This window comes from Xyrauchen texanus, chromosome 24 (genome assembly GCF_025860055.1).
Source record: "Xyrauchen texanus isolate HMW12.3.18 chromosome 24, RBS_HiC_50CHRs, whole genome shotgun sequence".
Lineage (NCBI taxonomy): Eukaryota > Metazoa > Chordata > Actinopteri > Cypriniformes > Catostomidae > Xyrauchen > Xyrauchen texanus.
In genome coordinates, this window is record NC_068299.1 from 20,262,618 (window position 1) to 20,288,787 (window position 26,170).

Consider the following 26,170-nt stretch of genomic DNA (forward strand, 5'->3'; position numbering starts at 1 on the left):
AGTAATAATGATTGACATTTTTTATTTTTGTTCTTCCTCTTGCTGGGTGATTTTTGATTATCATGCTTTTACTGTGGTTTATTATGAAGTTACTTTTCTCAAAGAGAACTAAAACGTCATTACACTATCTATATACATCCAAACAGGACAGCAAGCTTTATCCTGAAATCTAATGTCAGACTCCAAGATTAATGACTGTTTGCACTTATTCCATCAGAACATGCACCATCAGCTCACACACACACTCACACGCGCGGCGGTGTGTGTGTTTCTTAGACCTATGTCCCATTTAGTCAAACATTAAGAGTCAACACTCAATATTCTCCTGGCTGATTAATTTAAAAACAAGCTAATGGGAGAAAATATTGGGAGAAAAAAATCTCTCACTTTCTCTGCCAGTCCAGACCTGCTTTATCTTTTTTAGTTAATGCCTATTTTCCGCAGTGGCAAGCTTTTCTGAACACCCCATTTCCTGTTATGCAGTAGACATTGAAGTTATAACAAAAAGATTGAGCGAAGCTGTCAGTGGGCATCTTGATAAAGCATGCAGCCTTTACTCTGTTCCACCACATGGAGATTTCTGAGAACAAATGTCTGATACATGCACTTTTACTGTTCCCTAAACCTTACATTTGATGCTTCATGTAAAGTATTGCAGTTTTACATTGGGTAGTATCTGGACAACCACATGGTTTTGCAAAGTGAAAGATTTGCATAGGCTATCTGTTTCTAATGCAGATGCGTAATGACTTCTAAGTGGAATTTGGAGCTCAAATTTTCCTCCTTCATTTTGCGCTTCGTCGTGCTTTAGATAAACAACACATCACTACGCTATGTGCAAGAAATCAGGCTATTTAAATATCAAGTCGAAAGGCAGCCTGTTCTGCATTTTTATTGGTTTATTCTTTGAGAAGAGGGCGGGGCATACAACTGAGATTCAGCCTAGACAGAGCGCGACCTATCATCATTCAAATTCAATGATTCGGGTTACAACAGTAACACACAGTCACCGAAAATAACCTACCCAGTAGCCTACTTTTGGGGACGTTGAAGAAGTCTTACTCTCATATATGCAACTGTTGACTTTTCCCTCAGGCTGATGAGGCACGGGACGTTCAAAAAGTGCCATGTGAGTTGATGTCGACAACCAAGGCATGCCGAATGCACTGATAACAATGTAACGGATTCTAGAATCATTCCGCTGTGCTGTCAGTGATTGACACATTTAACCGGACCGTTCAAGTCCTTCAAGAAGGGTGAGTTGACGTTTGCCGAAATATATACATAAGGGGCTGTTCAGACCGAACATGTTCTTTTGATAAAAAAAAAAAAAAAAAAAAAGCTAAAAGCTGGACACAGCGCCGCGAATGCAACAAAACGCAGGTGTCTCGAGGCGTTGAAATAATTTTTAACATGACATGGCGTCTAAAAAACTCGGTGGTCCTCTGCGAGACACGGCACAATGGTCAAAGACGTCCAGTGGATGTTTACTTAGCAAAACAGCGCGGAATGACACAAAAACAGTGTTCGGTGTGAACGCCCCCTGATTCTTGTGCTTTGACAGGTCAGTCTTGATGTGGGTCAGAAAGTAAGATGGGTTGCGCCTGCAAGCAAGCGTACCGACGTGTATGTTTTGACCACTTTATTTACCTGTTTGCATTTCTAGCTACTACATTAACAAAACTTTACATACTGTATGATCTCTAAACCTTATCTGTCAGCGGATTGGCATTCTCTAGATGCAAACAGTTAACATTTTAAACGAAGACAGCCACATGACATACTTATGTTCGCTGCGTGTTGATAGTTTTCTGTAATCAACCCAATAAAGCAATGCATGTTTGAGTTGGTGTTATTATATAACTGTATTCTGAGCCCGTTGAGACTTGACGTGTCAGATATTCACTTCTGCTGCAGTGATCTCCCATATGGCGTAGCCTACAGTACTTGTCTTTTTGTACAGTATACAGATCCCTGCTATATGTGTGTCATCTAACAGGCTAAGAGTTTTCTCAATTTAGATCCCAGTGGCTTCCAGAGATATTATTTATGGTGAATAAAATGGAAAAAACCCAGCTAACAATTGTTGGTTCTCAGAACATTCTGGGAACCCTAGTTTATGGTTATTTAAAAAACGAAAAAGAAAATTTCTAGTTCGTTCCTAAAAAAGAACCAAATGGGAATTGTATTCTAACATTAGGGGAATGTTAATTCTATGTTTGCTGGGAAGATGATGCAAATACACAGCTTAGTTACAGTGCGAGTGAATGAAATATACCATGATTATTGCAATAATTACCGAATGACTAGGCTATAGGCAAAAAATACTTGTTTACATGCATAAACCTTTAACTGCAAAAGATAGACAGCACTGAGACAGACAGGTAGAAAGCATGCTTCAGTTTCCCACCAGTGCATTATCAAATGGTTAAAGCAAGAGTTGGCAGTGGTGGATTAAAGACACATCTAATTTAGTTGATAATCCAGATTAGATTGCGTGCTGTGTACAATTCTGTGTTCAGTCAGAGAGCTCAGAGTTCAGCTCGTCACCTCATTAGAGGTCAATGTTGACCAATTAAACATTCCCCAGAAAGCCTGCTAATTATGTAGTAAACTATAAAAATCAGTTTTACCCATCATTTGAATGTAATGACACAAAAAGTGCTTGCCTTAAAATCACCTGCAAACTAGTTTATAGGCATAGAGAAAACATTCATCATAACATAACATCCTTGTCAGTCAGGGTTGGCAGTCGATGTGAGTTTAGGCCCAGGTTTCTTACATTTCCTATGGACTACTTAAAGCCATAACATTACCATAGTGACATTTTCTACCAGTCTATAATGTTTTAATATGCTATATGGGATCAGTGTTAGAGAATAGCTCAAATTAATTTGCATTGAATCCAGAGCCAGGGGCAGTGACCTGCTTTTCATTGTGATGTGCAGGAAGCACATTCACTGTACTGAACTCTGAAGCTTAAGGCACACTGATAACCTGGGTTTTTTGTTTTAATACTAAACCTCCAGAGGGATGTGGCAAGACTCCCCTTAAGTTGTAACCTGTGGCCTGCAGCATGAACAATCTTGATTTGCTGTATTTTATTGCTATTGATGTATTACAGTAGGCCTATATGATTTTAGCATAGCTTGATCAGCACCAGAGATTCTTGATTAGTTGATTGTCCTGATTTTACAAGAGGTCAAAACAGTTTTTTTTTTCCATTAGTATTTTGTCTTTGTACCTACAACCAATGGATACCAACTTCTCACTCTTTTTGTGTCAGTCCAATAAGAAATTTGGCTGATTCTCATATGATTCAGTCAGATTCAGGGAATACTGAAAATATAGACTTCTGACTTCATTTTGTGTCATTTTTTGCTGTGCTTTAATATTAATATTTATTTTATTAAATGTCAAAGGAGAGCTCTGAATTCTGATATTTAGACTTTTAGATAATAGATGAATATGCATAAAGTGAAATTGGAAATTGGATTATGCTCTATCCTCGATCTCTACATTTAGAGGATTTGTTTACCCAAAAATGAAAATTCAGTTTTCATTTACACACCCTTATGTCGTTTCAAACCCATATTTCTGTCTTTCTATGAAACAGAGGAACAATTTTAAAATAATGTTTTTTCCATACAATCAAAGTAAATTGGGACCTAATTTATACTTGCAGAACAGGCTTCTTTTAGTTCGCCTAAAAAGATGATGAAATGCAGTAAAAAATGTTGTTCTGCCAAGGTGTTCATTTGTTAATGTTGCTCCTGTTCACACACATCTTTGAAATTCTTGACCTAGGAGAACTTGGCTAGTTGAAGAGTGTTGATGATTGGTTAAAACTAACCGTTTCCAGCCAGGTCTCCTAAGCAACCTCACATGGCCTCACATGGGGTAACCTCCTCGTGTTCACTATAATGTGGTTCTCGCTCTCAGTGGGGCACGTGGTGAGATGTGTGTGGATGCTGCAGAGAATATCGTGAAGCCTCCACACACGCTATGTCTCCATGGTAACAAGCCACGTGATAAGATGGCGGATTGACTGTCTCAGATGCGGAGGCAACTGAGATTCGTCCTCCACCACACGGATTGAGGCGAGTCACTACACCACCACGAGGACTTAGCGCATTGGGAATTGGGCATTCCAAATTGAGAAGAAAAGGGGAGAACAAAAAAATAAATAAAAAAATTACTGTTGAAGTTTTGTGGTAATTTTGTTTTTATCATCAATAAATGTTTAATTGCCATCTGAGAAGTAGTTAACTAGGTTGGTTACCTACTATTATTTAAAATGGATAACTTTGCTCTCCATGTGTTTGTACCATTTCATATATTCCATTTTTAATTTTAAGTTTAAATCACTTTGATTTTAGCCTTCTGACATAAGTCATTGCATCTGTTGTAAAATATAAGTACATTTTAATGTCAAGTGTATTTTAAAGTCTACCTTGGCAAATAACAACACTATAGAACTGTAACTGTACATACATATTTAAAGATGTAAAGACTCTAATTTTCAGAGCTTTGTTTTTTAGGTATTTTAAGAGCAACAGATCCAGTGAAAATATGTGCAGCAATGAAATGCGCAAGAAACTTACTGACTGTTGAGTGATTGTCATTTTTACAAGCCATTAAAAAAACAAAGCAAAATTCCAACATAGTGTGATAAAAGACTTAAAGTAGCAAATATGTACTGTTCTTTTACTTGGAATGTAAATGTTATGGACACTGTCTGTTTAAGAAGATCGGATTTGAGGGTATAATACAATATTTATTTATTTATTTATGATTTTCTCCCAATTTGGATTGCCCAATGTGCTCTAAGTCACATGGTGGCGTAGTGACTCGCCTCAATTCGGGTGGCGGAGGGCGAATCTCAGTTGCCTCCACATCTGAGAATGTCAGTATGCACATCTTTTCACATGGCTTGTTGAGCGCATTACCCCGGAGATATAGCACGTGTGAAGGCTTCACGCCATCCACCGTGGCATCTACGCACAACTCAACACACGCCCCACCGAGATCAAACCACATTATAGAGATCACGAGGAGGTTACCCTGTGTGACTCTACCTTCCCTAGCAACTGGGCCAATTTGGTTGCTTAGGATACCTGGCTGGAGTCACTCAGCACACCCTGGGATTTGAAGTAGCGAACTCCAGGGGTGGTAGCCAGCATAATATAATATTAAAGGCTCTCTGTGCAGTTTGTTTAGTTGATTATTATCTTTTGCGAGCTGTCAAGTCCACTTATTTTCATATGGTGTCGTTCAGGTGCATCTGTGTTGAGTTACTTTGAGTATTCTTTTATTTTGTGACAATAAAGTATATTGTTATTATCATTCTGCACTGCATGGAAAGAAGATTTCAGAGATTAACTGATGGAGATTGTGAGACTACAGTCAGTATTGAACTTGTGATGATCTGCTACCTGAAGCACATTCATCCTTTCAACTAATAGTATCTGTTCTCGCTGGATCTTACGTAATCCTTCTCCCACTGTCAAGTGAAGTGTCCTATGTGATGGCATGACAGTCAATGTTTTGTCTGTCACAGCCCATTATCTCATTTGTTTGGGTGTGAGATGATAAAATACAGTAGAGACTGTGTCCACTTTGGAAAAATATGGAATGTAATTCTGATCCCTTATTTGCCAGATGACATGGACAGTTGTCAACTGTTATGCGACGCATGACTGAAAGTTTATTAATCAACATTCAGACCTGCCTGCCCAATTTTTGAGCGGCCCACTGGGAATTCTCCCGATCCTCCCGATTAGCCACTCTGCCCCTGCTTAAGGCCATCCCTAACATTCTGCCTAGCATCTTCTTTTGTGTTTCACAGAAGAAAGTCATATAGTTTTGGAACAACAAAATTTTCATTTTTGTGTGAACTATTCCTTGTTACTATATAAAGAAAATGCTAATATTGGTTCAGGGGTTTCGAGTATTTACTCTCAAATTATCTGCAGTCGCAGCAGCAGTGAAGGTCTCAGCAGGCCTGGAAGCTTTGTAGAGATCAGGTGTCTCTGGAACAGCAGCAATGCCAGAGTTAGCTGACTGTCTCTCTATAATACTCACAAACACACACTTATACACACTCACTCATAGAGAGAGGCCTCTCTCCTGCTGCCAGTTGTACTGCAGCATTAATATTTCATACACCCACCTTTAAAAGAGGAGAAGGCCAGAGAGTCGGGGCCACGGAAAAGCTTAGATGAGAGGGGATTCTCCATGGCTCAACAAAGCATGCTAAGCATTTGCACACACCATGACAATGCAGTCCAAGCCCAAGTTCTTTCTTCAATTTATTTGCTGAAATGTGACTGTTCTATCTGTATAGATGTAAATTAGTAAAGCTGTGATGTATCCATGCAACGTGACATGGAAATATTTAAAGTTTCTGTGATTTTAGGACTTCAGTTTCTCTGTTTCGTCTGTTTCTCAAAGTCTCTCTTTCTGTTATACTGTCAGAGGATAATGTCAACTAATGTCAATTTTCATTACACATTGTTTTTTTTTATTTAAACATCAATTTAAGATGGTATAGAGACTAAGGGTTGGTGTCAGTGTTTTGTCGTCACATAAATCATAAACCAATTCATTGTAATGCCAGAATTTGTCTAAAAGTCTTTGTAAGTTGTTAATCGGCATGCAGATCTTGACAATAAAACGTCACGGTTACGTACTTAACCTCAGTTCCCTGAGACGAAGGGAACGAGACATTGCGTTTATTAATGCATATGGAAGTGCTTTTATACACAATCTATTTGAAACCTTACTACAATAATGCCAATATTCTAATATTGGCTATGGTGTTTGAGCCCAGCCTGTTTTGGTGCGAAACTGACCGCTCGTTTCGGCACAAACTGACCGCTATAAAACAGGTGCACAGACACCATTTCCTCAGAATTTTTGACTGAGAACAAGGAGCACATTGCTCGTGCCTCAAGAACTCTGAGTCTTGTGGTGCGACTAGTGTTCGCAATGTCTTTCGCAACTTAACCGAGACGTTCCCTTATGACTTCAGTCCACTTGACATTGCGTTTACTAATGCATATGGGGAACAGAATCCCATCATGCCGCACTACACGACAACTTCCTAGAGAGGAAACATGGCGGCGAGGTCTTATGGGACGGTGACCGACATGTGTATGCCGCAGTGAGTGATCCTCATGATGGCCAGGAGGAGAGCACTCATAATGAATATATGAGCTATAGCCATATAGTATGAATTACACCTTATGAACCCGGCCGGGAAGGGAGTTTATTTATAATGAAGTGCTTGTGATTTATGGAATTATAACAGGCGGTTGTGTAAATGATGTGGAGCCCATACTTAAAAAGGGGCATAAGTATGTATATATATATATATATATATATATATATATATATATATATATATATATATATATATATATATATGCCAATGAATAGCAAGTGCTCTAAACAGGGAGGACTTGTGAAGAAAGAGATGTTACGTCTAGGTTGTAAAACCTTGCCGAATGTGTTTTGCGAGGACCATCCTGCTGCAAAACATATGTCTTGTAAGGACACACCATTCGTCCATGCCCATGAGGAGACCATGCCTCTAGTTGAGTGTGCTTTAACACCAATTGGGCAAGTCATTGGCGATTCATAAGCCAGGGTAATTGCATCGGCAATCCAGTTAGAAAGTCTTTGCTTGGAGACGGACATCCATTTTGCACGTCCTCCATAGCATATAAAGATCTGATCACACAGGCTGAACTGGCAAGTATGCTCAACGTATGTATGTAGCGCCCGCACAGGGCATAACAAATGCTATGATTTTTCCTCATCTGAATTAAATGGAAGAGGGAAGAAGACCTGAAGATTAACCACCTGCGCTTTGAAGGGTGTGGTCAGGACCTTGGGTAAATAGCCTTTCCTGGGTTTGACAGTGGCTCTTGAAAGACCGGGGCCAAACTCCAGACATGAATTGTCGACTGATAATGTCTGTAGGTCACCAATCCGTTTTTCTGAGTCCAGAGCCAGCAGTAGTGTGGTCTTAATAGAGAGCATACGCAAATCAACAGTCCAAAGGCTCGAAGGGTGGCCCTGCAAGAACTTTTAGGACTAAAGTTAAGTCCCAAATCGGGACTGTAGCCTGCCGAGGTGGGTTTAATCATCTTGCTCCTTTATGGAACTGTATGATTAAATCATGCTTGCCTATAGAGGCGCCGGTTTCATGTGCGTGATACGCAGATCTAGTTGCCACATACACTTTGAGCGTTGATGGGGTGAGTCCTGCGTCTAATCGCTCTTGAAGAAATATTACAATTTCATGTATGGGGCAGTTTACTTGGTCCTTGCTGTGTGAGAGACACCAATCAGCAAACACCTTACATTTTAGTGCATAGAGGTGTCTAAGGACGGTGCTCTGGCTTGTAAAATGATGGTCAGTTCTGGTGCGTTTAGTGCGCTCCATTCAGGGACCACACATGCAAGTTCCACAGCTGGGGCTGGGGATGCCAAATTGTGCCTTGCGCCTGAGAGAGGAGATCCCTCCTCAGTGGTATTTCCCATGGTGGGCTGTACAGCATCTCCATCATTTCCGGAACCATGGCTGGTTGGCAATTTTGATGCAACTAATAGAACCGTTTCCTTGTCCTCTCAGACCATATTCACCAGCCATTGTGTGCAATTGTATCCCTTCCCAGTGGGGCTTGGGACTTCGAATAACAGAGGAGATAGTGGACATTCCCAACTGAGGTAAATAGATTGATTTCTGCATTGCCGAATATTTCCCAAATCCTCAGTATAGTTTGAGGATGAAGCTTGACAGTAGACGTGCGCCGTAATTCAGGCAGCCTGGGACATATGTCACTCTCAGGGAGAGATGATGCTCGCTCCATAGGAGGGGGTGATGCGTCATTCTCGACAGTGGCGGTGAATGAATTCAGCCTTGGCTGTTTATATATACCACAACTGTCATGTTGACTGAGCAAACCAGGACATGACAGCTCACTATTATATATAAGGCTAGAATTACAGCCAATAGCTCTAAGCAGTTGATGTGCCATGCCCTCCTCGCACCTGTCCAGCTGCCATAAGTTGGGCGTTCATTGCACACCGCCCCCCCAACCTGTGTTGGAAGCATCCATGGTCACCCCTTTCTGCCTGACAACTTGGGACTTCGAGTACCAGAGGGGACAGTGGATATTCTCCACTGAGGCAAACAGATTGATTTCTGATTTGCCAGATATTTCCCAAATCCTCAATACAGTTTGAGGGTGAAGTCTCCTGAATTCTGCCTTGGCGGTTTATATATGCCACAACTGTCATGTTGTCTGACATCACATCCTGTGATTTCGTACAATTTGGATATGAAAGTACGCATCCTTCAGATCAATCAACGCAACCCAATCATGTGGGCATACATGCGTACTGACTCGAAACAGAGCGAGGGCGAACTGGCTGTGATATACTCCATGTGGGCATAAAGTGTCTCATATCCTGTGACTGCTGCTGAATCGCGACATAACCCTCAGCAAACTTATTTATAGAGCTGCCAAAAAGGCCGGCTGGAGACACTGGAGCATCTAAAAGAGTGGGTTTTTCCTTATCACTCATTTCTGCCCTGGAGCACCGTCATTGGGTGTAGTACTGCCCTTGTGAGGACGCGGAGCATCTCCCTGTCAGTGGCGCGTGCACGTTTCTCGCCCTCACTGGGGAGGTGCGGCAGCATCATCCACTGCCCATTTGCCTGATCGTCATCCCCAGCGTCAGATCCACCAAACGAGACGAGGCCGTACGCTCCATCAGAGGGCCGGAGCTCGTCTCGCACATAGTGTATGGGGATATATGTGCTTCGTGGAGATTGAGGGGCTCATTGGGCGTGTGCCGGCACGAAATCCACCTCAAGTCATCCTGTTCGAACTCGCGGCCCCGCCGTGCCTCCTCGTGTGCACCCTCGGGAATCACAGAAGAGGCTGTTGGGAGGGCACGAGAGGCTGATTCGTCCCTCAGAACTAGGGCGATTCGTGAACGAAGCGACTTGAGACTCATGTCCTTACAGTGAGGACAGTCTCCATGAGAGCTGACACTGCGTGGGCGCTGCCCAGACAGAAAGCGCTGCTCTCATGCTTGTCTGTCTCTCGCACAAGGAACACTTACGGAACGACATCTTGAAAAAGACGTGAACACGTAAGTGGCTATTCTAGATATATAAATATAAATATTAGAATCAGGATGCTGAGGTCCGTTCACCAGCGAAGCATCAAGTGGCGAGGCGGAGTGATGTTTGCCAGAGCACTGCAGGGGAGCAGAGAGTCTTCTCGCTGCCATGAAGATTCCGTCCTCTGGCTGGTGTGTATCACAGCAAAGGTAGAGGGCTTCGAGACAAGAGGTAATCGCTGTCTTGAAGGAAGAAATTCTGTGGAAATGGTGTCTGTGCACCTGTTTTATAGTGGTCAGTTCGTGCCGAAACGAGCGGTCAGTTTCGTGCCAAAATAGGCTGGGCTCAAACACCATAGCCAATATTAGAATATTGGTGTTATTGTAGTGAGGTTTCAAATAGGTCATGTATGAAGGCACTCCCATATGCGTTAGTAAATGCAATGTCAAGTGGACTGAAGTCGTAAGGGAACATTTTTTTCTGCCTGGTTGGGCCAGATTGTTTCTTGCCCTGCCTGCATTTTCACCTCAAACATGATTTTGATTATTATTTAGTTGACTGGTGATTAAATAAAAAACATATTTATAGTTATGTATTTTTAAAACAAAAGATATAATGTAACTTTATGACAGTTAAACAGTTTTGCCTTCAACTGTCAAAAAAGTAATTCTGACAAATCAGCTAGATAATGTTACCTTAGTGACATTTAAATTAGCACAGTTTGCAACAGCAATGTTCAATTTATCAGAGAATACCAAATGTTTAAATTTGCAAGACATAAAAACACATGAATCATGATCAACAAATGTATGATGTTAATAGTAACGATCCACCATAAGGCAAGTTCTGTTAACTGGTATAGACTCTTTCACTTGGTAATATTTTAGCAATAGATCATGTGTTGTACTACATTTTCAAGCCTCCGTTTCTGCGTGTGAGATTTGCTTCGATACTTTCCTCTGTGTAAAGTAGAAAGCAGGGGAATTCTGATAACTAAACATTCAGACTCATTTCTGTTAGACATTCTTTAAGATGAACATTGACATTATCTTCCTTGTATTTTAGAGGGATTGTGTCGTTTTTGTTTTCTCAGAGTGGCTCTCCTCTGGTCTCATTGTGCTGTGAATTTTTTGGTTTTGAATAATAGATGATGAGAAGAATTCAGGGGTGTGTCTGTCTCAGGATCAGTAAGAGACATCAGTCCTGACCTTACTCACACTGCACACTGACTCAGGACCAATGGTTACAAATCTAGAAACATTACTACAGCTTATTATGTTCTGCTGCCAACTGACCCTTCACTAAGACACACTTTTAAAAACATTTCTGACTGGCAGGCCCTCAAGGAATCTGTGTGTGCAGATTTAATCAATATTGTAATTCCTGTTGTTCTTAAAATTCTACAAATGCCCCACACCGAACATGTTTTTTTATTATTATAAAATATTTTGGCTAATTTGATAATGCTTTCAGCTACCAATATGAGTGTAGTACTTTTAGCTCAACACATTAACACATTTGTACGTTTACATCTATTCTATTATTCAATATTTTCTATTAAATGAATACCTAAAAAATTAACCTCTTATCATTCCCCAGTCACTCTGGTGCCTGTGATTATTGATTGTGTTTACACCAGCAGGGTAATTGCTGATTAACTGCAGTGGGCTCATTGCACAGTGTACATCGTGTGTTAACATCTGAGCCCCATGTTATTTTCAAAGATGCTGGTCCAATGCTGATTTGGTGTAAATGTATGCCAGACCTACACTACAGAGGCTTAAGCGAGTCACTGAGTCGCAGGAATAAAGAGTGCATTCTCACATGTCTGGCCCTCTCGTCCAACCTCCTCATTATTTCTCTGGAGTGGAGCAAAGTCGACTCAACTCTTATTATAAAACTGTCTATTATCACGCCGCATCAAGCCAACTTCCATTCTCCCACCGCCAGAACTTTTTATCTTTAGCAGAAATATCTCTTAGTGCATAAAGTTAACACAGAAACAGTGAAGCTGCCTTGTTGAAGCAAGTTTACTCTGGTAAGCATTGGTCTTTCAAATTTTTTTTTGACAGAATTGCCATTTTTTTTTAAGGATAAGTTCAACCAAAAAAAGTCTGTCATCATTTACTTATACTTATTTCATTCCAATCCTATATTACTCTCTTCTGAGGACCACAAAAGGACACATTTTTAATAATGTACTGGACACCCTTTTCTGTGCAAATACAATGAATGGAAACTGGAGCTTTTATGCTTTAAAAGGGATGCCATAGCTTTTTGTGAAGAACAGACAGAAATTTAAGTCATTATTCACTGAAAATCTAGACCTGCCCTAGCTCCCTTTTGCATGTTCATGAGAAAATGGCAATGTCTGATTCATGAACAAATTCATCTTTTGGATCTTTTCTGTGCTGTTTAACTTAATGACTCAATGCATGCACTCACGTCAATAGTTTATGTCTGTTTCTCACGAACACGGGTGCGCCTCGTGTTACGCAGCATGCCCGGATTGCGAGCTGTCTTGTGTTTCATGTCCGGAGCATGGTGTCTGGATCCTGACTTCCCTGTCTGGTTAAGTTTAGATCTGTGTCGGGATCCAGCCACTCTGTGTCTGTCTCTCACATCGCAGATGCACATCGCGCTCGCTTTGTGCTGCGTGCCCGGGTCGGAGGCTGACTTCACCTTGTGCTGAGGTTCGGTCACTTCGGTCTGAGATTTTGGGACTGGAATCACCTACAGTCAAATTGGTTGTAGCAACAGTTACCTACTAAAACCAACAATTATTCACTCAAACAACAACAGCAGTACAACATGTCTGACACAATAGAGGGGAAAAAGCCATACCTTTTTGGTACTCCTCCCCAGCCCTAGACTGGGATAGGAAGTTATAATTGGGGGCTCATCTATCGCCAATTCAATCGGAAATACCCTGGATGAGTTAGTAATTTTGTTTGTTTGGCTGTTTTCATTTAGTGTGGGAAGGTTAGGTTAGAAATGGAGTTTGTTGTAACTTCTTTTATTCAGAATCCTACTCTGAAAGAGTTTGATAAGAGCAGGAAAGATGATTTGCTAATGATAGCAGACTTCTTTGGTGTTGTAGTGTCTGCTAATGCGAATAAGCAGGTTGAAGACTGAGTTGTACAGTAGACTGGTGGGCATGCAGATCTTGCCAGCTGAGTCAAAGGACAGCGGTGTTGAAGAGGTGGCTGCTGCGATGGTGGTGACCAATGCAAAGCCTTCCTCTGAGACAAATTCTCCAGCAGCTCAGTATGATCCTGTGTTGGCAGTCAGGTTAAAAGAACTTGAATTGCAGATAAAGAGGCAGGAGCATGAGAACCAGCCACTGTGGTTGTGGGAGATACAGCTCTTTCAGTCTCAAGCTCTAAGATTACATAGTCTTAATAGGTCTAACTCTGCTCCCTCTATCCAGTCTCATGCTGATCCTACACATGCTCCCATTTGTGTTTCCACCCCAGCAGTTAGTGGTGCTGCATTTGATGCAAGAAAGCACACTTATTTGGTGCCGCTCTTCCGAGATGGTGAGGTAAATTCTTACTTCACTGCATTTGAGCGTGTTGCCGGAACCATTAGGTGGCCCAAAGGCATGTGGGTGCTGCTACTGCTGTCCAATTTGGTAGGTAAAGCCCAAGAAGTGTGTGCTGCTTTGCCTTTTGAAGAGAGTCTGGGTTATGATACTCTTAAAACTGCTGTGTTATGGGCTTATGAGCTATACCCAAAGATTATAGACTGAAGTTTAGAGCCCATGTGAAAACTGCCAAACAAACTGTTGTGGAGATTGCAAGTGAAAAGCAGACATTATTTGAAAAGCGGTATATTTCAAGCAAATTCAGTGATTATGCTCAATGATGAGTTAATTTTGTTGGAGGAATTTACAAATTGCCTACCAGACAATGTTGTGGTTCATTTAAATGAATAAATGTTGAGTCTCTCTCTGAAGCTGCAGTGTTAACTGATAAGTTTCATTAATCATTTAAGACTGTTTTTCCTGTTTTAGAACCTTAAGAGGAAGAAGTCTGTACAGTTGAGTCTTCGTGGAGTGACAATTTCTGTGGTTTCTCTGGACCCAATCCGTGCCCAATTAGGAAACGCAAATGCATCTCAAATCACAAAGTTGATAAATGTTTCTTATTCTATTGTCTTGAGCCTGATCAATTTATAGCTGATTGTGAGGCTTAGAACAAGAAACTTTCTGCCCAAACTAGGTATATTGCAACTGTTTCTTCTCTTCATCCCATGACAGTTTCTCCCTTACACTCACCTTGTTCCACCTACAAACCATTCATGATTTTGGGTAATGACCTAACAGGAAGTAAAGTTTCCCCAACATGGTTATTCACCCAGTGATGTTGTGGAGTTTAATGTGCTTGGTGCAAAGGCTTATGCTTCATACTCCAGATCAGGTAGGGTTCATCCTGGTGGTTAGAGTGTTGGTCTGTGGACAAAAGTTTGAAATTGAAAAGGTGCCTTTTACTGTCCATGCTGCATTGTGATTTTTGTCAAGCCATGGTTTGACATTTACGAGTGGGGGTGTTACGTCCAGTGATGTATTGTTGTATATACCAGTTGCTGTGTTGTCCTTTTTGTTTCTTTCTGTGTTGTTCTCTCTCTCTCTCTCTCTCTCTCTCTCTCTCTCTCTCTCTCTCTCTCTCTCTCTCTCTCTCTCTCTCTCTCTCTCTCTCCTGCCTTCACTTTCCACAGATTGGACCAGCCAAGATTAATCTCCACCTGTTATTGGTGTGGCCCAAGAGGCAGAAGTATAAAAGAGACCACCACATCTGAGCTTGGTTGAACTTCCAATTTCCTGTTGCTTCCATTGCTGTTAAACCTTGTTGTGCTGAAAATGTTTGTTGTAGTGTGTTGTTGTTTTCTTGATTGCTTGTTGATAGCTTTTTGTTGTGACTGTTAAAAATAACATTGTGTTGATAGTTGATCAACCTTAAAAATAATTGATAAATGGCGAATTCACCTGAGGGAAACTGTAAGGGGTGGGTGCCAGTTTATTTTGTATATATACTTTTTCTCTTGTTTAATGTTAGTCAGGGAGAATGGGTTTTTATTATATTTTATTTCTCTATTCTTTGTTCATTTATTTAGTTGTTTGTCAGGAGTAAGTGTTTTTTTGGTTGGTTGTATTGGCTTATGTTCACCCCTGAATTTGTTGAGACTTCCATTTTCTGTTTTGGATTAAATAAAAGTTTTGTTTAATTTTTAAAGTTGACTGATTCTTGATTGCTGAAACAGGAGAAGGGAAATCACATACCTCTTTGGTACTCCTCCCCAACCCTAGACTGGGGCAGGACATAACACCTCATTGTCTTGGCGATGTACGCTTATGCCATTCGGGTGTTTTGTTGTCTTGTGAGAGCACGTGGCTTTGTTTTGTTTCTGCATTGCCACGTGTCTCTATATTTTCCGTCATACCTCGCATCTTTTTTTGCTTATTATTAGTTCAGTTGCCTCACCTGTACCTGTTAACCATTTTATTTCTCTCCCTATTTTAGCCTCCTTGTGTGTGCTGTAGTGCCAGTTCATCTTGTGTACCTAGTCGGTCTTGTGTGTTCAGTCAGTAGGTCTTTTATATTCCCTGTTGGTCCTGTTTCCTCTACCTGGTTCCCCTCTGCCCCAGCCAGGATTACCCTTTTTCCCCTTCAGGTTAGTTTGTTTGTTTTTCCCCACTGTGGGAGTTTTGGTTTGTATTTTAAATGTATTTTGTTTTAATAAATAACCTGTTTATTTTCACTCTGCATTTGGGTCCTGAGCCTCATTATTTTCTGCTAATCTTGACACATACAGCTTTGAAAAAACATGAGGTTGAATAAAAGATAGAATTTTCAATTTGGGGTAAACTCTGCCTTTCATTTGTGTCTTGTTGTGTCTCTCACACAAAGCTACCATATGGCTTCAGAAGTTTTGGAATATAGTGCAAAAGATGTGTGTACCACTTGTGCTTTTGTTCTTTTTTTTTTCATTAATTCTTTTAATTATAAAAGCTTCCAGATTTACAAGTACATTTTACATAAGTACATTTTACTGTGGACAACATGAGGGTGAGTAAATGAGACAGAATTTTCATTTTAATTTGATTAAATACAGTCACAATTATTAACATAACTGCTACTTTTACATTAGAGTCAAAATTTAAACTGACATTTATTGAGAGATCCCTAAGCAGTGGCAGGACTAGAGTTTTATATTTGGGGTGGCCAGGGGGTGGCCACAGCTACTTTCGGGGGTCCACGCGCACACACACACACACACACACACACACACAATGTTGGTTTTCCATGTTTTATGGGGAATTTCCATAATGATTTGTATACAGTACAAACTGTATTTTCTATTCCCTAAACCTATCTATCACTTAAATATATAAATGTAAAAAAATGTGGTATGTATGATTTACAAGCTTTTTTCTGGTATTGATAGTAATAACACACACACACACACACACTCACACAGTACTCACATAGAGGAAAATATTGGGTCACTCTGTTTGTGTCTACAAGTGTTGAACATCCTAAATATTTTCAGAAAATAAAGCTTAAGTACCAAGGAGACAAGATACAGTACCATGTGTTGTTACATTAAATGCTGAGTTTAGTTACAAAAAACCTCACATTTACAAAAAAATACATAAAAGAATTTCACACAGTACTTACAGAGAAGAAAGAATTTACAAGTGTTTATAAGTGTTGAACATCTCCTGGCAGCTCTGGCTCACTGTCTTTCAACAAGAGGTCTCTGTGTCATCCCTTGATACATCCACTCCACCTGTAGCAGTGTAATACCCCCCAAAAAAACACTGTAAAATTTAAAAGAGGGAAAAGGCCAACGCAGAGCGACAGTGAGAGAGAGAGAGGAGATAGAGATGAAAAAAAAAACCTCTTACTCGCCAGTTCTCCGATACACCGCAGCTTGTTCCTCGGCCACTACTCCACCCTCTATCGGACGACAGCCGCGCCTCTCCGGGCGGATCAGAGGCAGTCCTCTAGCCCCTGGCGGCCGGAACGCCCCACCGCGCTCTCTGGGAACAGAAGGGGTTTCCCCCGCCCCTGGCAGCAGTTCTCTCGCTCCAGGCGGTCGGCAGTGAGCCCCTCCCCGCTCGCAGTCGGCGGTCTGAAATCCCGCCGCATTTCAGCGGCTGGTAGGGAACTCCTCCGCCCCTGGCAGCGGCCCTGACCACTCCAGGTGGTTGGTTAGGAGCCCCTTCTCCCCTCGCGGTCGGCGGCCATTGTCCTCTTTCAGGTGGCTGGGCTCCTCGTCCCCCGGCAGATGGCCGCGGCTGCTCCGTTGGGGTGGACGGTAGTGGCGAGAACTCTACTATGGTCCTTCCCGGGCTTCGGCACCAGTGTAACGGGATCAATGGAAAGGAGGAGGCGAGAACCGGCTTTTCAATATAAATAATAGTTTAATGATAAACTTAAAAGACAACATAAACACACACATGACGGACATGTCCGTAAACGATCTCTCTCTCCCGCACGATCCTCTGCAGTCGACCTTTATCCCTCACGGAGGCTTAATTAGCCTAATACGGGACCGGGTGTGTAGGATCACGACCCGGCCCAGCCCTCCGCCCTGCCACAGTGTGTAATGGTGTTTGATTGACAGCACTCTTTACAATTTTCAGTTGGTTGTTTTGAAATTGAGCAACATAACGCTCTGTTAGGAGAGACATATTGTATTTCTGTTTAATCCTGCTCATATCCAACATAAATACATTTTGGGTGTAAGAGACCGACAGCTACTTATTGTCCTGCTGAAGTTCAACATACCGTCTGTTCAAACGGAGCCACTCTCCACCCTCCATTTATGTCTGTCTATCAGTCTTTTTTTTTAAACCTGTTTGTGTTTAGCCCTATACAGTGGCCCTAAATACTTTTTGGACACTTAAAATTTTCGAATGCCTTTTGCATTACCAAAATAAAAATAAAAAAACACTCTTTAAAGCAAAACATTTCAAAATATATACAGTTGAAGTCACAATACACCTTAGCCAAATACATTTAAACTCAGTTTTTCACAATTCTTGACATTTAGTCGTGGAAAACATTCCCAGTCTCAGGTCAGTTAGGATCACTACTTTATTTTAAGAATGTGAAATGTCAGTATAATTGTAGAGAGTTAGATTAATTTAAGATTTTATTTCTTTCATCACATTCCCAGTGGGTTAGAAGTTTACATACACGTTGTTAGTATTTGGTAGCATTGGCTATAAATTGTTTATCTTGGTTAAAAAATTTTGGGTAGCCTTCCACAAGCTTCTCAAAATAAGTTGGTGGATTTTTGGTCCATTCCTCCAGACAGAACTGGTGTAACTGAGTCATGTTTGTAGGCCTCCTTGCTCGCACATGCTTTTTCAGTCCTGCCCACAAATTTTATATCAGATTGAGGTCAGGGCTTTGTGATGGCCACTCCAATACCTTGACTTTGTTGTCCTTAAGCCATTTTGCCACAGTTTTGGAGGCATGCTTGGGGTCAATGTCCATTTGGAAGACCCATTTGTGACCAAGCTTTAACTTCCTGGCTGATGTCTTGAGATGTTGCTTCAATATATCCACATCATTTTCATCAATTTTTCTCATCTATTTTGTGAAGTGCACCAGCCCCTCCTGTAGCAATGCACCCCCACAACATGATGCTGCCACCCCCATGCTTCACGGTTGGGATGGTGTTCTTCGGCTTGCTAGCTTCACCCTTTTTCCTCCAAACATAACAATGGTCATTATGGCCAAACAGTTGATTTTTGTTTCATTAGACTTGAGGACTAAAAAGTAAGACCTTGGTCCCCATGTGCACTTGCAAACTGTAGTCTGGCTTTTTTATGGTGGTTTTGGAGCAGTGGCTTCTTCCTGGCTGAGCAGCCTTTCATGTTATGTCGATATAGAACTCGTTTTAATGTGGATATAGATATTTGACTACCTGTTTCATCCAGCATCTTCACAAGGTCCTTTGCTGTTGTTCTGGGATTGATTTGCACTTTTCGCACCAAATTACATTCATCTCTTGGAGACATAATGCGTCTCCTTCCTGAGCAGTATGATGGCTGTGTGATCCCATGGTGTTTATACTTGCATACTATTGTTTGTACAGATGAATGTGGTACTTTCAGGCTTTTGGAAATCCTCCCATGGATGAACCAGACTCAGAAGTTTTTTTCTGAGATCTTGGCTGATTTCTTTTGATTTTCCCATGATGTCAAGCAAAGAGGCACTGAGTTTGAAGGTATGCCTTAAAATACATCCACGGGCACACCTCCAATTCATTACACCTCCTATCAGAAGCTAATTGGCTAAATGTCTAAAGGCTTGACAGCATTTTCTGGAATTTTCCAAGCTGCTTAAAGGCACAGTTAACTTGTGTATGTATACTTCTGACCCACTGAAATTGTGATAATGTCAATTAAAAGTTAAATAATCTGTCTGTAAACAAAGTATAAGTATACAAAACTATAGTTTGCTAATATAAACTCGGTTAAAAATGAGTTTTAATTACTTCAACTTCAGTGTATGTAAACTTCTGACTTCAACAGTATTTGTTAGGATTCAACTATAAAAATGATATATTGTTAAAAATTAAGTGAAAAATATTTGGACTTGACCATATTAAATGTACTCAAGATGAGTGAATTGAAGGGATTTGAATTCATACAGTACTTGCACTAAAATGAGACTAGTTGGGCTAACAATTTATGATAAGGTTTTTATCATTTGTTAACATTAGTTAAGGGAGGGAGGCAAAGCAGTGGGTGTGGTAAAAGTTCGGAGAAGCCATGGAGAAGGACTTTCAGTCCGCACCAAAGTGCTTCTGGAAAACCGTCCGCCACCTTAGGAGGGGGAAACGGGGAACCATCCAAGCTGTATACAGCAAAGATGGGACGCTGTTGACCTCAACCGAGGAGGTTATTGGGCGGTGGAAGGAACACTTTGAAGAACTCCTAAATCCCAACATGCCCTCTATGGTAGAGGCAGAGCTGATGGGGGATCAGATTCTATTTCCCTGGGGGAGGTCACTGAGGTAGTCAAACAACTCCGCAGTGGCAAAGCCCCGGGGATTGATGAGATCCGACCAGAAATGCTGAAAGCTTTGGATGTGGAGGGGTGTCATGGATGACACGCCTCTTCAACATTAGCGTGGAAATCTGGGACAGTGCCTAAGGAGTGGCAGAACGGGGTGGTGGTTCCCTCTTCAAAAGGGGGATCAGAGAGTGTGTGCCAACTACAGGAGTATCACACTTCTCAGCCTCCCTGGTAAAGTTTACTCCAAGGTGCTGGAGAGGAGGGTTCGGCCGATTGTCGAACCTCGGATTGAAGAGGAACAATGCAGTTTTCGCCCTGGCCGTCGAACGAAGGACCAGATCTTTACTCTGCAAGGATCCTGGAGGGGGCCTGGGAGTATGCCCATCTGGTCTACATGTGTTTTGTGGATCTGGAGAAGGCGTATGACCGGGTCCCCGGAGAGACTGTGGGAGGTGCTGCGGAAGTACGGGGTGGGGGGTCCCTTCTTAGGGTGATCCAATCCCTGTACGCCCAAAGCGGAGCTGTGTCCGGTCCTCGCACGAAGTCGAGTTCATTCCATGTGGGGGTTGGTCTCCGCCAAGGCTGTGCTTTGTTACCAATCCTGTTTGTGATATTCATGGACAGGATATCGAGGCGTAGTCGGGGTGGGGAAGGTGTGTGGTTCGGTGGGCTGAGGATCTCATCGCTGCTTTTTGCAGATGATGTTGTCTTCATGTCATCATCGGTCCATGACCTTCAGCTCTCACTGGAACGCTTGGCAGTCGAGTGTGAAGCAGCTGGGATGAGGATTAGCACCTCTAAATCTGAGGCCATGCTTCTCAGCAGGAAACCGATGGAGTGCGTACTCCAGGTAGGGAATGAGGTTTTGCCCCAAGTGAAGGAGTTCAAGTACCTCGGGGTCTTGTTCACGAGTGAGGGGACAATGGAGCGGGAGGTTGGCCGGAGAATCGGGGCAGCGGGGGCGGTATTGCAGTCGCTGTATCGCACCGTTGTCACGAAAAGAGAGCTGAGCCGAAAGGCAAAGCTCTCGATCTACCGGTCAATTTTTGTTCCTACCCTCACCTATGGTTATGAAGGTTGGGTCATGACCGAAAGAACTAGGTCAGCGAGTACAAGCGGCCGAAATGGGCTTCCTCAGAAGGGTGGCGGGCTTCTCCCTTAGAGATAGGGTGAGGAGCTCAGTCATCCGTGAGGAGCTCGGAGTAGAGCTGCTGCTCCTTTGCGTTGAAAGGAGTCAGTTGAGGTGGTTTGGGCATCTGGTAAGGATGCCCCCTGGCCGCCTCCCTAGGGAGACGTTTCAGGCACGTCCAGCTGGGAGGAGGCCTCGGGGAAGACCCAGGACTAGGTGGAGAGATTACATCTCCACACTGGCCTGGGAACGCCTCGGGGTCCCCCAGTCAGAACTGGTTAATGTGGCTCGGGATAGGGAAGTTTGGGGCCCCCTGCTGGAGCAGCTGCCCCCGTGACCCGATTTCGGATAAGCGGTTGAAGATGGATGGATGGAACATTAGTTAACAAAATTATTTAAAATAAATTAACAATGAACAATCATTTTACAGTATTTACAGTATCAATCTTGGTTAATGTTAATTTCAACATTTATTAATACATTTTTTAAATCGTCTAGGTTACGTATGTAACCTCAGTTCCCCGATGGAGGGAACGAGACGTTGTGTCGAAGAAGCGACACTAGGGGTCTCCCTTGAGCGCCGAATATGCCTCTGATCTATGAAAAAAGGCCAATGAGAAGTTGGCAGATAGTATTTGCATACCCCGCCCCAGGACATACGGGTATAAAGGCGAGGAAATACTATGAGTTCATTCAGGATATTTCTGAGGAGCCGGAAATGGTCCGGCTACAACAGTGGCTCGGCTCAGCGAAGTGGCAGGGAAGACACAACGTCTCGTTCCCTCCATCGGGGAACTGAGGTTACATATGTAACCTAGACGTTCCACGTCTGTCGCTCGCTTCGACGTTGTGTCAAAGAAGCGACACTAGGGGTCCCAATTGGATCGTGCCATGCGCTGAGCCGTGTATGTGAACTGCTGATACAGAAGCGGGCAGGTACTCTTATGTGCAAACGCGACCAGCTGTATCAGGCTGCACGTACCCTTCCCCCATGCCCCATAAAGTCATCAGATTCCTTCTGGTTACCCTAATGTGGGGAACAAGGTGATGAACGGGCCAAGCCTGGCCGGGCCTCTTTTCGATCTATGTTTCTCACATAGAGCAACGTTGCCATGGTCATGCCCTCGCAGTGAGAGCATGAACCATCCACAAACGCAGCCTCGGTGTGGTCACTGCCCAGACACACGAGACAACGCCTGTGCCCATCTGAAGCGGAGAACACTCTACCGCATCTAGGAACAACACAGGGGCGGAAAGGCATCTTTACACAGACGCGTCCTGAAAAGGACGTTCTACGCCGCTGTGTTTTGCTCTTTTAGAGGAAATTACTCTTTTAAAGAAAATTACTCTTTTAAATAACTCTCGAGTTTTCTGCGCTGTCGAAGCGCCCAGGGGCAAAAATGCACAGCCGTGCAAGGAGGAGAAAGCCGCTGTTATGCGCCGTCAATCCAACAGCATGCAGAGCGTCAGAGGAAAAGGCAGGAACTGGCGTGTATGACTCGCAGCAGACTGCATGCACTACCATCGGCTCTGAAGAAAATTTCTGAATGAACTCATAGTATTTCCTCGCCTTTATATGTCCGAGGGCGGGGTATGCAAATACTATCTGCCAACTTCTCATTGGCCTTTTTTCATAGATCAGAGGCATATTCGGCGCTCAAGAGAGACCCCTAGTGTCGCTTCTTCGACACAACGTCGAAGTGAGCGACAGACGGGGAACAAAAGTTATATTTGTTAACATTAGTTAAAGCACTATGAACTAACAATGAAAAGTGAAGTTAGTATCCAATGCAATGACATTCAAACATCATTATGTGTGACTTAAGTGTCCAAAAAGTGTTCAAATACTTTTGGAGGGCATCATGCCTCTCTGTCCTTGCATTATACGTCAGCATCATACAAGCAGTATGTCTGCCTTAGTGAGAGCAACAAGCATTAATGTTTCAACACAAACATGTTTCGACCCAATGTTATATTTACCGTGTCATTTACTATTGCAGGAACCTGGTGGTACAATAGTAAATTGATAGCTGGGTCACGATACAATAATATTGCATTCTTTTTTTTAATTATGTTTAGTCTTTTGCCATTCAAAACTGATATTCAATCTTTTACGCAACTGTTTCACATTCAACTTTGATATTTTGTTGCTTTAAGCAACCAGTGCTGAACTTCCTACTTAACTTCATAGTAGATCCATAGAAGTAGAGCAAGAGCCAACACACTCTTACACCGAAAACTTAAGTATTCGTACGATTTCTCTAAATTTGGCTAATTCGTATGTTATTCTAAGACGTCTCTCATATGAATTCATACAACTTTCACTACAGCGATCATGTCGTGCGACATCTTTCTACTGTAAACTATTTCTTATTACTGTCACACACAACAGATTCCCATCATGTTTACACACTCTACTGGTCAGTTATGTTTTAGGGAATAGCATACATTGGTTTCAGAATGTGTATTTGAATTCTTAGCTCATTTGGGTTTGCATTTCAGTGAAATGGAAATAATTGAGGGTTTGTTGACCCTATTGTGCATTGTTTAATTTTCGTTGCTCAAAAGTACTCCAGAGCTGGAACTTGGATGCAATGTTCGGTGGGGCACTTGTATGTTTTGGAGGCGGAGGGGCAAATTGATTGTTACACTGTCAATCCAGGAGGCGGAGTGCCCCTTGATTGTTTTGCTGTTAGTTAGGGTGGGGGCATCAGAAGTTTCTTGGGGGCTTGAGGCAAACTTATGGAAACAGATTAGAGCAGGGAAAGTGTGTTGTTTACCTTATTAAGATCCACAACAAGTGGAATGCAAGGAAATAATCCTGACTTTGTTATGGAGATAGCATGATATGCCCGTTTCACTTTGGTTTTTTCGTATTTATTTGTTTGTTTCGGCAGAAGTTGTCTACTATTTATACTATTGTTCTGGATAGATATTTTGCCAAGTGAATGTGGACAAAAGACTTAGTGCGTGTATGTGAGGATGATGGGTGGGTAGGAGGGGTGAGTTGTCCCAGTGGAACGGCCACAAAACGGAGCTGAATGGGTGGTGATAAGTTGAAATGGGCCACCGCGTTATACCGAACGGGCCACGAATGGCTGAAGAGGGCCGCAAAATGGCACCGTGATATGCTGAAAAGGACAGCGACAACCCTTCAAACCCCCCCACCCCGGTTTCTCTTCCCAATCTGCCACTGGGTATGAGGACAGAAGGTGTGTGGTGTGTGTGTGTGTGTGTGTGTGTGTGTGAGAGAGCAGGGGCAGAGTGTACGATTTGTAATGTGGTAGTGGTACTGCTGGAGAGGATGGGAGGCGATGGAAAGGGTTGGTGGGGAGGGATGTGATTTTGTTTTGTTCTCTGTTGCTGAGCAATGAGGACTAAAGCATTGGGAACAGCTGTGATGGCCAAAGCTTTTCTCTTTCACTCTGCAGGAGAAGCCCTGAGGCACATGCAAAGATACAGCCAAGTGTGTGTGTGTGTGTGTGTGTGTGCGCGCGCACGCGCGTTGCGCATGTCTCTGTACCAGGGAGAGGGAGAAAGGGAAAAGGAGGCTGATGGTAACTGATTGAGGCATCAGTGATTTTAAGAAGGTCATCTAATCACTGTAAGTGAGTGTAATTAGTATAAAGAGAAATTGACTGCAGAAGCAAATTAGTTTAGTTTAGTTCAGACGTCTCTGTGTTGAAGAGGATGCTGGGAGATGTAGTCACAGCAAATGCTTGAGGGTACCGAGACTGTCAATTAGGCCAAGTATTAATCAGCCATTATTTGGCCATTTTAAAGATCCAGTGTGTGAGATTCAGAAACCATTGTTATTAATGACACCTGTGACCGTTAAGCGAACAGCAGCCAGCTACCTGTTGCTCGTGCTCACAATGGTGCACACTATCCATAGGGACGCGAGCGAGCATCAGCCAAAACAATGACATAACGTACAAAGAGACTGAATGTGATTCACCGGTATCATGCTGACAGATGTGGTAGCATAATTAAAATTACACAGTTATGATTGTTTTACTACAAACTTTGAGACTATATATTATATTTGACTCTCTAGTGCTGGAACAGGGCTAAAAAGTGTGGATATACTGTAAGTCTAACTATGCAAGACTGTAGTTTGAAGAAATCACTTTTCTTTGCATGATACATTGACTGCATTTATACGATAGCCAATGTCAGCATTAGCTAGCCAGCTTTATCAATAGCTGTTTTTGGTGGATGATGACAGTAGCTGTTTATAAAATAGACTGTACATTATAAATATGTTGACAATTCAGTATTAATGTGATTCCTTCACAACTGTCATTTTGATATATCAATGCGCTATTGTTTTATAATAATAGAATGTAAATATTTTCTGAATATCCAAGTTGTGTTACACTAATGAATGTGTCTTTTTGCATTATCTTGAACGTTGTCTAGCATTCATTTCATGTGTTATTGTAGATTAGCTAAAATTACACAGATCAATCCTTATGGTACTATATTTCACATGCTTTGCAGTTATGTAAGTTTACCTGTCCAGTAAGAAGAACACCAATTCAGGGTCGGATTTGATCCCCAAAACCGAATGAAGTTCCCTCCTGGAAACAAATTCCCTGCCGGTGTTCACTCTTGTTTTCGCTCATCAACGATCACATTCCCGTTTAGCCAGATGGGATTCAGTAGATACATTTTTTATTTTATTTTTTTTGGCTTACTCTGAGTTTGTGTAGGAGTTGGTGTTGTTCTGGGAGCCGGATGTTTGCTGGATTCCATCTCTAAGATAATGTTACCTAGTGTTGTAGTGTGTTTTTGCTGTTGAATAGTGGAAGAGAAGATATTATTGTCTGAGGCAAGGCTCTCTGGAGCACGTATAAA

General features: G+C 42.2%; 1 protein-coding gene across 3 annotated transcripts in view; it reads left to right on the forward strand.

Annotated features, from left to right (window-relative positions):
• The first annotated feature begins 953 nt into the window (after nt 1-953).
• Nucleotides 954-26,170, forward strand: part of LOC127618259 (SERTA domain-containing protein 2-like) — a 74,063-nt gene continuing 48,846 nt past the window's right edge. For all 3 annotated transcript variants that reach the window (XM_052090623.1, XM_052090624.1, XM_052090620.1), the window contains exon 1: nt 954-1,256. The gene's annotated coding sequence lies outside the window, so the exon portion shown is untranslated. The remainder of the gene's footprint in view (nt 1,257-26,170) is intronic.